This window comes from Staurois parvus, unplaced genomic scaffold (assembly GCF_062004578.1).
Source record: "Staurois parvus isolate SC_StPar_1 unplaced genomic scaffold, SC_StPar_1.0 ptg000018l, whole genome shotgun sequence".
NCBI lineage: Eukaryota > Metazoa > Chordata > Amphibia > Anura > Ranidae > Staurois > Staurois parvus.
Genome location: NW_028317814.1, coordinates 5,084,811 through 5,099,763, shown reverse-complemented (window position 1 = coordinate 5,099,763; position 14,953 = coordinate 5,084,811).

Sequence of the window (14,953 nt, the reverse complement as noted above, 5' to 3'; positions counted from 1 at the left end):
CCCAGCTAGGTTGGCATCAATATGTCAAGAACTATGTGAAACGCAGAACACTCTCTGCTATTTAGAGCCATATATATTTTCAAATGTGCATTATGTTTAGATGCGAGACATATAGTACATTGTGACTTGCTTATACGCAACTATAGGAAAAGAACAATATTTTTATGGATACATTTATGGGCTTTATGGACAACCATTACTATGCGTTTTATGGACTATCTGTAAATTTAAAGCACTTAGTAAATCTGATTGATATGTCATAGAAATATACTTACCATTATTCCTTTCTGGCTACAGAGTCACAGCAAGGCCTTACAGTTTTGCTGGCTGGCATTTGAGTGCTAAAAGTCCTTTGTGTTTGAGGCTCCTATGTTTCATTGACTGGCTGCATAAGATGCAGGCAAGAGAGTGTTGGAATATACACTGCTCAAATAAATTAAAGGAACACTTTTTAATCGGAGTATAGCTTCAAGTCAATTAAATTCCTGGGATATTGATCTGGTCAGTTAAGTAGCAGAGGGGGTTGTAATTAGTTTCAGCTGCTTTGGTGTTAATGAAATTAACAACAGGTGCACTAGATGGGCAACAATGAGACAACCCCCAAAACAGGAATGGTTTTACAGGTGGAGGCCGATTACATTTTTTTCCCTACTCATCTTATCTGACTGTTTTTCACTAGTTTTGCATTTGGCTAGGGTCAGTTTCACTAGTGGTAGCATGAGGCGATATCTGGACCCTACAGAGGTTGCACAGGCAGTTCAGCTCCTCCAGGATGGCACATCAATACGTGCCATTGCCAGAAGGTTTGCTGTGTCTCCCAGCACAGTCTCAAAAGCATGGAGGAGATTCCAGGAGACAGGCAGTTACTCTAGGAGAGCTGGACAGGGCCATAGAAGGTCCTTAACCCATCAGCAGGACCGGTATCTGCTCCTGCGTGCAAGGAGGAACAGGATTAGCATTGCCAGAGCCCTACAAAATGATCTCCAGCAGGCCACTGGTGTGAATATCTCTGACCAAACAATCAGAAACAGACTTCATGAGGGTGGCCCGAGGGTCCGACGTCCTCTAGTGGGCCCTGTGCTCACTGCCCAGCACCCTAGAACTTGATTGGTATTTGCCATTGAACACCAGAATTGGCAGGTCCGCCACTGTCACCCTGTGCTTTTCACAGATGAGAGCAGGTTCACCCTGAGCACATGTGGCAGACGTGAAAGGGTCTGGAGAAGCCATGGAGAACGTCATGCTGCCTGTAACATCGTTCAGCATGATTGTTTTTCTGGTGGATCAGTGATGGTCTGGGGAGGAATATCCATGGAGGGACACACAGACCTCTACAGGCTAGACAATGGCATCATGACTGCCATTAGGTAGGAAGACATCCTTGGACCCATTGCCAGACCCTACGCGGGTGCAGTGGTTCCTGGGTTCCTCCTGGTGCGCGACAATGCCCGGCTTCATGTGGCAAGAGTATGCAGGCAGTTCCTGGAGGTTGAAGGAATTGATACCATTGAATGGCCCCCACGCTCATCTGACCTAAATCCAATAGAACACCTCTGAGATATCATGTTTCAGTCCATCCGACGCCACCAGGTTGCACCTCAGACTGTCCAGAAGCTCAGTGATGCCCTGGTCCAGATCTGGGAGGAAATATACCAGGACACCATGCATTGTCTCTTTAGGACCATGCCACAACATTGTTAGGCATGCATATAAACATGTGAGGGCCATACAAACTATTGAGTACCATTTTCAGTTGCTGCAATGGAATTTCAGCAAAAAGAACTAGCCTGCTGCATAATTTTTTCACTTTGATTTCCGGGGTGTCTTTGAATGCATTCCTCTGTAGGTTGATAATTTTCATTTCCATCAAACAATGGGGCATTCTTACGTTCCTAACACATTACCCAGTCTATATCAGTATAGATATCCAGCATGATATTTTCCCCATTGAGATCTGATGTGCTTTCAAAGTGTTCCTTTAATTTTTTTGAGCCATGTATTTGAAGATTGTTCAAAAGGGCAAATAGTGACCAAGGAAAGTCCAAACACAGGAAGCTACTGGGTTGTCAGTAAGTACAGCCAGTGTGGGGTACTAATGGCTGCAGCAAGCTTTAGAAGCCTGCCATAACAATATCATAAACATTGGAGTCAGTTATCTCTGGTATTGGAGAGAAAAGGGGAAATGCTAAAAGTGCCCCCTGGATGCGCAAATTATAGTAAGTTAATAGAAAAACATTTAAAAAATTAAAAAAGAGACCTCAGAATGACACAAACCAAGAGAGTCTCCTGAGTTAGAGAGAACCCCAAATCAAGTTTGGACCCAATCCCCCCTGTCTCCCAGTTTTTCTCTGTAATATACTGGATGGCCTCTTGGTTCAACAGGAAAGCATAGGAGGTGAGATGGGGTAAAGCTCAACTTTTTCAGTAAAAGTAAAAAATAATCTTAACCTCTGTTTACCACCCAAAAAAGTAAAAAACATATAAATAGGTAGAGTTGATCCATCTAATGGATTAACATAACCTCAGCTACCTATAATCCTACCTAATTTTCCTTCTAACATGCTGTTTTCAATGAAGGTTACCTTTTCTTATGCTTTTTTCCTCATATGCTCAGTGTAATTTGCTATTGTTTGTGACAGGGGGCATTGTATGTCCTCGGTCTTCCAGGTTGAATGATGGTGGGTTTCATTCAATCCAAAAGACTAAGGACATCTTGTGGGACAAGATTTCATTTGATCCCAAGGTTGACTGAAAAAACCTAAGGAGAAGGACACCATAAAAGAAGTGATAATAATGGAGAAGACCTAGGACAACGAGTAATCCACAAGCGAGGCACCCTACTGAGATACGTGGTGAGATTTCAGGGGAAAGAAATGGGGCAAACAATGAAAGGGAGGACCTTAGAATGTTCACAGGATCCACAAAGAGATGCAGCTTGGTATCACAGTGGCATCAAAACTAGGTGAAAATGTACAAATACAGTTGAGCTTTTAAGTTGTATTGCACCTGAATATGGAGTATAACTCAGACCATCCCTATTGAACATGGGGACAATCAATTGCATTTGTAGTACAGATATTCTAAGGGAGCTATTTTATTCTTGATTTTCACCCTGCATTTCTGTCAGATAATGCACCACTTCTCCCAGAAAATTGTTGAAATCATGTTTATTTCTTTTGTTTGTATTGGCATGACACAAAAAAGTGGAGAAACAAAAAGCTAAATCTGACACATTCCACGCAAAACTCCAGAAATATATTGTCCACAATTATTGGAACCTTCTCAAAATTGTAAGAAATAATTGCATTCCAAGTTTGTGATGCTCCTGTAATTTGTAATTAAACTCACCTGTATCAATCAATAGATCTTAATTGTCCTGTGTCCACTATGTGCAGCATTATCAAGAAGTTTACAGCCCATGGCACTAATCTCCCTGGACATGGACAAAAGAGAAAAACTTGATCAAAGATTGCAACGAAGGATTGTTTGAATGGTGGCTAAAGAACCTCAATCAACTTCCAGACAAATTCATGCTTAGCTTCAGGCACAGGGTACAACTGTGTCATCTCACACTATACTTTTGCCATCTAAATGAAAAGGAACGCTATGGTAGGAGACCCAGGAGGACCCCACTGCTGACACAGAAACATAAAAAAAACAGATTGGAGTTTGCCAAAACTTACCTGAGGAAGCCAAAATCTTTTTGGGAGAATGTGCTGTGGACAGACAAAACAAAATTACAGCTTTTTGGTAAAGCTCATCAATCTACTGTTTTCAGAAAAAGAAATGAGGTCTTTAACGAAAAGAATACAGTTCCTCCAGTCAAACATGGTGGGGGTATTTTGATATTTTGGGGTTGCTTTGCTGCTTCAGGCACTGGATGTCTTGACCGTGTGCATGGCATTATGAAATGTGAAGACTATCAAAGAATTCTGGGTTGCAATGTAGGGCCCAGTGTCAGAAAGTTGGGTCTCCATCAGAGGTCATGGGTCTTACAGCAGGACTATGACCCAAATCACATGTCACATAGCACCCAGAAATGGTTTAAGACAAAGCGCTGGAGAGTACTGAACTGGCCAACAATGAGTCCAGATCTCAGTTCCATAGAGCACCTGTGGAGAGATCTCAAAACAACAGTTGGGAATCCAAACTGTTCCAATCTGAGAGACCTGGAGCAAAAGAAGAGTGGTCCAAAATTCCAGTAGAGACATGTAAGAAACTAATTGATGGTTATAAACTAATTGATTTCAGTTATTTTTTTCCAGTGGGTGTACTACTAGATATCAAATTGAGGGTGCCAATAATTTTGTCCAGTCCATTTCTGAAGTTTTGAGTGGGATGTTTCAGATTTGGCTTTTTGTTTCTCCACTTTTTTGTGTCATACCAATACAAACAAAATAGTTACACATGAGAATGTCTAAACATTTGCAATTGCAACAATTTTCTGGGAAAAGTAGTGCATTATCTGACAGAAATGCAGGGGTGCCAATATTTTTGGCCATGACTGTATACTTGTTTTTGTTATAGAAGTTAACACATGTGATTCTTGCTCTGTTGGCAGATCAGGTACAGCAGAGAAGCATGAGTTCCTGAAGTATGATGGACCTGTTTGGCTAAGCACATGATCACAATAATTACCTTTCTGACATTTCCACTAAAACCAACAGCCAAGGTGGACACCATTTTCCTATTTTCCACTTTATACAGTATTTGTAGTGATTGCAACTGTTATAAACATTGCTTTTCTTAGAGAAATATTATTTTGATATTGCTGTTGTATGGGAGTATTGGGGTTTGATGAGTATGTAGAAAAAAAAAACCAGATTATTCTTAAGGAGTCACCAAAAAAAAAATCCTTGGGTTACTTCAAGTAATTCTTTGTCCCTGTGTATTTCTTTTTAATAGCAGGTAACAGAAAGTATTTTCATAGATAGAATATATTCCCCATCCTGAATATGAGACAGCCAATCTATTTAACGTCTTGATTCCGGCCGCACGCATATATGTGTCCGCTCGGTGGGTGGGTCTTAACGATGAGCGGGAATATATACGCAGTGCTGTTAAAATTACTTACCGTGCTGAGAGCGCACACCCAGCATGGTAGCCAGAAAGTGATCGGTAAGCTCCCGATGCATACTTGCGATCAGATTGTGCCCACTGTGATAGCCAATCACATCGGTCACATGACCTGAAGGCATGCTTCCGCCTACGGCTTTTAGAACGCTTAAAGGGCTGGGAGGTGGTTAGCGCCAAAGGGTTAAAGAATCAACAGTGCATCGTAAAAGGCGGTGGGGGGGGCAAGAAAGCTGTATGAAGGTCCGGCAGGCAGCAGCTGGCTGGTGGCAATTTGGAGACATAGAGGCCAATTTACTAAAGGAGTTGAGGAGTTGAGAATGTTCACTCACTGAAGACTCACTTCAATTATCCAATCATGTCCAGATGAAATCAATAAACAGGGATTTGTTTTTCAAAGGACTGGATAATTGAAGTAAATCCTCACTTTTTTTTTTAGAGTGAACATTCTCAGACCTTTTGGTAAATCAGCCTCATAATGAAAGGTTAAAGTGACACTAAATGATCCTTATTCTCCAAAAATAATGTACATACATTTTCAATACCTAATGGCCCTGTAATCTATTTTTCATGAAATCATCCCTTAGGCCCCTTTCACACAGGCGTTCCGTATGTCCATTTTTCATCTGTCCATTTGAAAAACGGACACCCGTGTATTTCTATGGACTAGCGGATATAAATGGATGATCATCTGTTTAGATCTGTTAATGTCTGCGTCCGTTAACATCCGAAAAAAGGATGTAAACGGACATACAGTCCGTTTTTGCATTGGTAAAGGATGCAAAAAAAAAAGGATGTAAACTGATGAAAAACAGATAATAAACTGATGTAAACTGATGAGAAATGGATGTAAACTGATGCGAAACTGACATAAACTGATGAAAAACTGATGTGAACCAATCCGTTTTTCCATGGAATAAATGTGACTGAACTGATGAAAAAAACCGAACGCCCCTGTGAAAGGATCCTTACTGTGTTTTTCTGCCTCCTTGCAATGTCCTGCATTAGCTCCTAAACCTTTCCTTTTCTCCCCTCACTTCTGTATGTTTGGAACGAGCAGCACACGCTAGTTGCGGAAATGTGCTGTCATGGTGAGTCTCCTCACCTTGAAACTGACCTCTGATAAATAAAGAGGTCAAAACAGGCAATATCTTATATAGAAGAGGGATACTTCATGTCTCCACTCAAAATTTGGAAGAACTGGGATCCTGTCCAGGGGATTTTAGTCCAAGCCCATCCAGAGAGTAAACGTACCTCAAAACAATAAAGCCAGAGGATCTAATGCACTCCATTTTAAATCAATATTTATTAAGGAAAACAAGTATCCAAACTACTCACATGGCAGTACAAAAAAACTACCACTCGCTAATCCAAGCCAAGCTGGCAGACGTGATGACATCACCATCTTCACTCTGCCCTTACACGTTATGTCCCTAGGAGGGGACTTAATTAAAAAATATTATATAAATTGTGTAAATCTTCACTTTAATTATCCAATCATGTGCAGATGAAATAAGTAAATAGGAATTAACTTTTCATGTTCATGTTGGATACCGGAAGTGAAAGTTCACACAGTATAGTATTCTGTGAAGATTCTCAACTCCTTTAATAAATTGATCTTAGTATCTAGAGTGTTACAGGGAAAATCTCTGAACGTATGCCAGCAAAACAAAGTCAATCCTGCAAGACCCCCTCTACATGTGAATCAGTACCTAAATGCAATGAATTATTTGTTCCCCTATGAGAAAAATATCACAACATAATCAAACTACTGATGTTTTAGTGGACATCAGATTTTGGCACAGTATGCTTCAAAACTATAAACGCATTCCATGACTCTCAAGCTTTGAGTGGTAAAATCCCTAATTAACACAGTTTATGGTAATAACAATAGATTACTAAGTAACAACATAACTGGTTGTTTATATGCAAAATCAATTACAAAAATAATCAAGACATCCATTAAGGATGTTATTGTTTTCTTGAGAAAATCAGCAACCAATGTATTTTATTTTTTTTTACTTAAAGCGGAAGTCCAGTCAAAAACCTAACTAAGCCTAACCTTACTCCCGTCCCCTATTCTAAGCCCGGCACTAACTGCCCTGTAAAGAAAATCTTTTAAAGAGATGTAGTAACTGGGATTCCACCAATACCAATACCGATACCTGTAGCAGTGCTGATACTAAACATTTGCCCAAGGTCTCATACTCATGCAAATGCTCCAATACTTGAAACTGATACCTTTGCGGTGCCATCTGAGCCCATACAAAATGAATGAGCTCCAATGGCACTGCATAGAATTGCATGTGATTTGAACTGAAATCACGCTATTTCAGCTGAAGTAGCAGTGCGACTCCTGTTCGAAAAATGTGGTTTCCCTGAGGGTGTGAAGCGATTTGCAGTGAGCTTTGAACCATTCATTTTTTGTGGCTTGAATCGCACTGCACCCACAGGAAACCCTCATGTGATTTGGACAGGAATCACACAGCATTCTTGTTCAAATCACATGTTATTTTTTGCAATGCAATTTTAGCCCATTCATTTTGTATGGGCTCTAATCACACCACAAAAGGTATTGGTAATCATTATCGGCAAGTACTTGAGCACAAGTATTGGTACTCAATCTCGCCGATAAAAAACTGGTATCAGTGCAACCCTAGTAGTAACCATTGAGATGCCTTTTGCCTGTATTTTCTCCTGGTGATCCAGTCGGTAAGTCTGTTATTTTTCAACTTACTTTAGCAGACCAAGCTGCCCAGACATAAGGTTCTTTACTTGAATGCTTGCACAGAAACTGCTGGACAGAACTCCTGATCCAGCAATTAGCTTCCCTAATCAGATCCACACAAGAAAGCTCTGTATTGAGTCCATTGAAGTTAAAGGTTTCTTCCTTTAACTCAAGCCCTGATGAAGGGGGAATTTTTTCTGACCCCCCCCCCCAAAACGCATTGAATGTTTCCACTGTATAAACAGATGCATTTATTTGGACTTTTATCCTATGATCTGGTGCTTCTTCCATTAGTGCATGTTTTTTTAAAGTGATTCTTATAGTGATTCTTATAGTGGTCATCTTTTATTCATTTATGTAAAATCTTTGTTAACCACTTCCCGTCTGGCCTATGTCTATAAACGGCTGGAAGCGAGCGCTGCCGAAGTGGGTAGACGTTTCTAAACGTCACCCGCATTCACTGGAGCGTGATCCGGTACCCACTGTGTCCGATTGGAACACTGACCGCTGTGATACTTCCTGACATCATTTACTACTTGTGAAATCTGAGAATGATCACAGAGGTCACATGGTACAAGGCTATTCACAACAGCCTTGTACCATGTGACACGCTGTGACCAATCACACAGTATTTCTCAATGGCTGCAAGAATACAGCCAGAGAGAAATAGAAATTATTGCTTTTACAGCTTTTATGGGTGTAAAAGCAATCAGTAAAAAAAAGAAAAAAAAATCTTCATCACCCCCCCACAAGTAGTACAGTGTCATTATGGTGACACTGTACTGTTAGGGTGATGGTATGTAAAAAAAAAAAACATAAATAATAATATAAAAAAAAAAATAAAAATGTAAAAAAATGTTTTAAAAATTATAATTTTTGGTTATAAACTAATTTGGGTTTTCTTTTTTTTTTACTAAAAAGATAGCTGAATACATTATGGCCAAGATTTATGAAGAAAGATTATTTATTTGCAAAATTTTATAAGAAAAACACTTTTTTTAAAACATTTTTGGACTTTTCATTTATATAGCAAAAAAAAATAAAAACCCCAGTGGTGAATAAATACCACCAAAATAAAGTTTTATCTATCTCCAAAAAATGCTAAAAAATTCATATGTATACAGTGTTGCATGACCGCGCAATTGTCATTCAAAGTGTGATAGCGCTGAAAGCTGAAAATTGGCCTGGGCAGGAAGAGGGTGAAAGTGTCCGGACTTAAAGTGGTTAAAAAAAGGAAACAAAATGTTAGCTGTAACTGCTTATAAAGTGTTAGCTGGAGTTCAGCTTCGGTTTGTAAGTCAAGTCCATCTAAATCTGCTAGTCTATTGCTACCCTCCTCCCCCCTCCCCCCCCAGACTAACAATGCTGATGTACAAAAGTGTTTTCTTTACTACTTCCCCAGGATTCAGATACCCTAAGACAAGAAGTGTGTTACTGGCAGGTACATCTGGTGAAATCTGGAAGAAAACATTAAAAAAAATAAACTCATCTATCTAATATATAATCACATCTAAGGATCGGTAAGCTGCAATATATTACATTTTGGGGTTTAATGCTGCATTATTTTAAATATAATTTGCTCTGATAACCTTCTAAAACATATCATGGGCAGCACAGTGTCTACGTGGTTGGGCAACATAGCCAGGGCTATGGATAAGGGGGGTGCCAAAAATCCTCCTGTACGGGGCCCAAGCCAGCAGGGGGGCTCAGGCAGATGGGTAAATCGGATGTGGGCAGGGAGGGTGATTAGCACTGTGAGGAGGGGGGGGGGACATTTACTGGAACCAATCCCCTGTATGGCTCTCTCTGCAGCAGCTGAAAGCTGTGTTTTCTCCTCTTCCTCCCGCTGGCTTTCAGCTGCTGCAGAGAGAGTCATACAGGGGATCGGTTCCGGGCCCCCCAATCCTGCAGTGCTACTGGCTTCCCTCTTTTCCTTCCCACCAGCAACTGCAAGTCCACAATAGGATCCTCCAGGGTGGAGAGTGCTGGAAATACGTCACATTTAACAGCCCCTTTCTTTGCTGAATGAACACAATGGGTGATCGGTACCGATCACTCGCTGTGTTCATTCATACCCGACCATAGTAAACTTTGGGGTTTATTTAAAAGGGGGGGTCTGTCAGATTGGATGTATGGGGGCCCATGGTTTCTAACAGCAGCCCTGAACACAGTGGCTAAGTAGTGAGCACCCCCACCAGCCCATTTCTTTGTTGAGTGAACACGATTAGTACCAATCACTCACTGTGTTCATTCATACACAAAGCATAGTAAACAGTTTTTTTTTTAACCATTTCAATACCGTGCAATTTTACACCTTCCTGCCCAGGCCATTTTTCAGGTTTCAGCGCTCTCACACTTTGAATGACAATTGCGCGGTCATACAACATTGTACCCAAACTAAAATTTTATCATTTTCTTCACACAACTAGAGCTTTTTTTTGGTGGTATTTAATCACCACTGGGGTTTTTATTTTTTGCTAAATTAACAAAAAAAGACCAAAAATTTTGAAAAAAAAACAAATTTTTCTTTGTTTCTGTTATAAAAGTTTACAAATAAATAATTGTTCTTCATAAATTTAGGCCGAGATGTATTCTGCTACATGTCTTTGGTAAAAATAACCCAAATTAGGATGTATTTTTTAGTTTTTAGGAAAGTTATAGAGTTCACAAACTATGGTATAGATCTGAAAATTGATCAATCCTGAAGTACTGACGGCCAATCTAATTTCTTGAGGTCTAAGAATGTCAGAATAGTACAGATATCCCCAAATGACCCCTTTTTGCAGAGTAGACAGTCCGACGTACTTCATAAGAGGCATGGCGAGTTTTTTGAAGTTGTATTTTTTTGTCATAATTTTTTGGAAAAGGAAAAAATGAAAAAAATTATTTTCACTATTTTTTTTTTTTACATGCTGTCACCAGTGCAGTACAGCGTCATCATATAACTGGCATGGCGGTGAACAGGGACACTGACTGGTGACAGTATGAAAAAAAAAAATATATATATATATATTTTTTTTTTTTTTTTTTTTTTTTTATTATATTTAATTTTTTATTACATTTTTTTTTTATTTTTTTAATATTTTTTTTATATTTTACTATGACCAAAATAGTACAATGTTACCATAGTAACATTGTACTACTTTGGGGAAGTGATCAGTATTTTTTTTTTTTTTTTTTTTTACACAATTTGCTTATAGCAAAGAATTACTTTGCTATAAGCAAGCATTTACCTGAATGAAATCGATTCATTCAGCTTTTTTTTTTTTTTTTTTTTTTTTTTTTTGTGCTTAGCTGTGATTTGGTCACAGCTAATCACATGACATGTGCATGTGATTAGCTGTGACCATTCACAGCTAGGCACTAGTATACAATGGATGGCATCATGAATGAAGCCATCCATTGTATACAACTGTCATGTGACCTGCTGTGATTGGTCACAGCAGGTCACATGGTACCAGCAACGGGAGCCGGTACTCGGATCTGTCATCGGCCGTGTCCGAGGTGCGCGGCCAATGACAGATCGCACTGCTGCGCTGCTCTGCACTAGCGCAAACGGCGCATGTGCGGGAGCACGCCAAATGGCGTGTACCCGGAACGGAGAGACACTTCTGAAGCCGCCAAACGGCCATTGGCCGGGCGGCTAATGGTTAAAGGGGGGGGTCCTGTCAGGTTGGCTGTATGGGGCCTATCCAACACAACAAATACTTTACTCCTGCGCTAGGAAAGGGCTCAGTAGACCCAATAGGAATGTTCTGGAATTTTCTGGAATATGCACTGCTTGCTGCCCTCAACAGACCGGGGTGGTCCGAATACACTGGATACAAATGGAGAAACAGACCTAGTGCATTATCGTTTAAAATAATGTATTAAAGAAACAAAAATAGGTATCATACTCACAATGGACATAATAACACAGGCATGTCAAACTGAACAAGATGTATGATCCAAACAACATCTGAGTCCTTACGATGGAACCCCGGATGACCAACTGGCTAACGCGTTTCGAGGACACAACCTCTTCATCAGAGCCAACCTCTGGCTGTATGGGGCCCCATGGTTTCTAACAGCAGCCCTGAACACAGTGGCTAAGTGGTTAGCACTCCCACCTAGTAGTCCTAGGATTGTCGGTTCAAATCCCCACCACGACAACACCTGCCTGGAGTTTGCATGTTCTCCCTGTGCCTCTATGTTTCTGTGTTTCCTCCAAAGACATGCCGGTAGGTTAAATGGCTCCTGTCTAAATTGGCCCTAGTATTTGTATGTATGAATGTTATGGACCTTAGATCGTACACTACTTGGGGGTTAGGGAGTGATGTGAACGTAATCTGCTTTGTAAATTGACAGTGCTACATAAGTACCTGAAAGAAATAAAAATATCAGCCCATATAAAATGCTTTTTTTCAAACTCTTTTATGTAAACCACTTTAATACATACATTTTCTATCTTGGAACATTTTTATCAGGATCTGATAAAAAAAAAAAAGATTTTGTGTCTCCTAAAAAACAAAAAATCCCTGGGAACCCTGGGTAAGGGAAATATTTTTTTGTGTGGTCTTACACTTTCTTACCTAAACCCAAGAACAAAAATGTAATATATTTTACAGTTCACCAGTCTTTAGATGTGATGACTGCCCTTAGTTACGCATCATAGGGCGTGTCCGGAGCGACGGCTGAGGCCATCCTCATACTAGATTCCACATGCGGTTAGAGCGGTATCCTTTTCTACATTACACTTGCAAGACTGGATACTATTATGGACACCGCTCCCCCTTCATAGCGGTGAGGTGACTATTGAGCTCCAACTTGGCGCCAACGTGGCACCACCACGCACACATATCGACTTACTATTTAGTTACACCCAGACAGATGTTTGGAGAGTAAAAATCAGAAAAAGAATAAAAATTTAAAAAATATCAATTATTGCTGTATTGTAACCTAGTATGTGTTCCAAACAACCATTCAACGAGTTTGCTTTCAAAAAAATATTTTATCAATATTATAAATAGAAAATAATTTATAATTATTATAATATATCATTTATAAATACAGTAAATATTATTTAATGATTATTAAATGTATAAAAGTGATATTTTCCTGTTAAAGGCAGCTCATGTTCAAAGGACCCCTTACTAGGTCAGTTTGGAAGAGAAACACATTTCTTTGTTTTATTACAAAGAAAAAAAAACTGCAAAGAATATTTGCAAAAAAAATGTAATTCAGTTTAAAAGCCACTCTACACCACTCCAGGATGGCAATATTTTTCAGGGAAATATTTTGTCTTCACTTCTCTTGTTATTTTACAACAGGCAGCAAATTGAAACCATCTAAATCAAAGCTTAGTGAAATTTAATTTCGGGATATTGAAATTGATATTATTCACACCATATTAAATTGTGCAAAATGAAATAAAAATTTTGAGCAAAAATAGATGCATTGAATAATTTTACCCTTCGAAAAGTATCCCATGATTTATAATCCTTTAACCACTTGTCTACCAGGGCAATTTTATTAATTTTTTTTGCACGCATGTTATAATCAGCATTTTTTGCTAGAAATTTCTGTAACCCCACCCAAAAATATATATTTTCTGAAAGTAATGACCCTGAAGCATAAAATAGTGAGAGTTACAATTTTTTATGTCACACAATATTTGTGCAGTTATTCAAACACATATTTTTTAGGAAAAAATATGCAATGATTTTTAGTGCAAACAAGTACCCATTTTTTAGGTAAAATAAAAAAGATGGCGTTGTGTTGAGTAAATAGATACTAAACATGTCAAGTCTTAACTTTGCGCATGCCTGTAGAATTGCGAAAAAACTATGATACTCAAAATTCTCCATAGACAATGCTTTAAAAGTGCTCCAGTATTAGTAAATCTCCCCTTTTGAAAGAAGGAGAGAACACAGTAAATAGAGGGGCGACCTCATTACTTTGCTGCTGCTCCTCCACTTTCTGTTACACATACTGGGTGTGGAGAGAGGATACTACTGTATTCTTTAACTCTACATGACTTTAATGAGGAAGAAGGAACGCCCAGTGTCCGAAAGTAATGCGACTCTTATACACAATCGCCTATTGAAGGTATATAGGCATACAAATCGGACCAACTCATTTTGGGGAAATTGCCTGCCCCTTCTTCAGGGTGGTTGTATGCACAATGGAGATGGGTAGACTCCACAGTGGAGCTCAACAGCACCATGGGACCACCCAATAACGAGTTACCATTTCAATCAGTCCAGCGCGGTCCCCAGCTCAAACTAGTTCACTGTACATGAGGTCTACCACCTGGTTCTGCTGTCTGGCAGGGCTGTGTAAATCTCAGGACTGGGTGGATGAAAATACAAATCCTTTACCAAGTGAAACAGCTTCCACAAATATACTTCATATGTGTATTTAGTGGTTTGGCTGGAGCTCAGCTTTAATTCAAACCATTTGACAAATATTACCTATGATAATCTCCTAGATTGTAAGCTCCAAGGAGCAGGGCCCTCCTATCCCTCTTGTATTGTTGCTGTATTGTCTCCCGTTATATTGTAAAGCGCTGAGCAAACTGTTGGCGCTATATAAATCTTATAAGAAAGGGCGCAGCGCTAAAATAAACTAATAAACATACAAATGTTAGTAATGACAATGTGCCAAGAACTGTGCATGTGAAACAAAAAAGTCCTCAAAGAAATCAATGGTGACTTGAAACACGTGCGTCTTCCGGTGATCAGAGTAGTAAAATTATGCACTCACCAGATGCATAATTCACATATGCATATAGATGATATCCCGATATCCAAGCGAAGCAAGCCTTAGGCGGATAGGGTCATCATCCGGATACATCAATACGTCCAAGTTTCTCCTCATGGATCGTGTGTTTCCACACTGGAACACACCTCAGCTGTCCCCTAGGTAACTCTGCAAGTGAAAGGACTCAGCAGGGTCCCAAGAAAGAAAGCCAGGATGGTGTGATATCGTTTAAATAAATTTAATTTAATGATCCAAAATAAAGACAAGGACTGCATATACAAAATTAACCATATAGGTATAAAAAGATGACCACCGCTCCATGCGGTGGCGTAATGTCTGGGATAAGCTGCTCTTACCATTAGGGTAAGAGCAGCTTATCCCAGACATTACGCCACCGCATGGAGCGGTGGT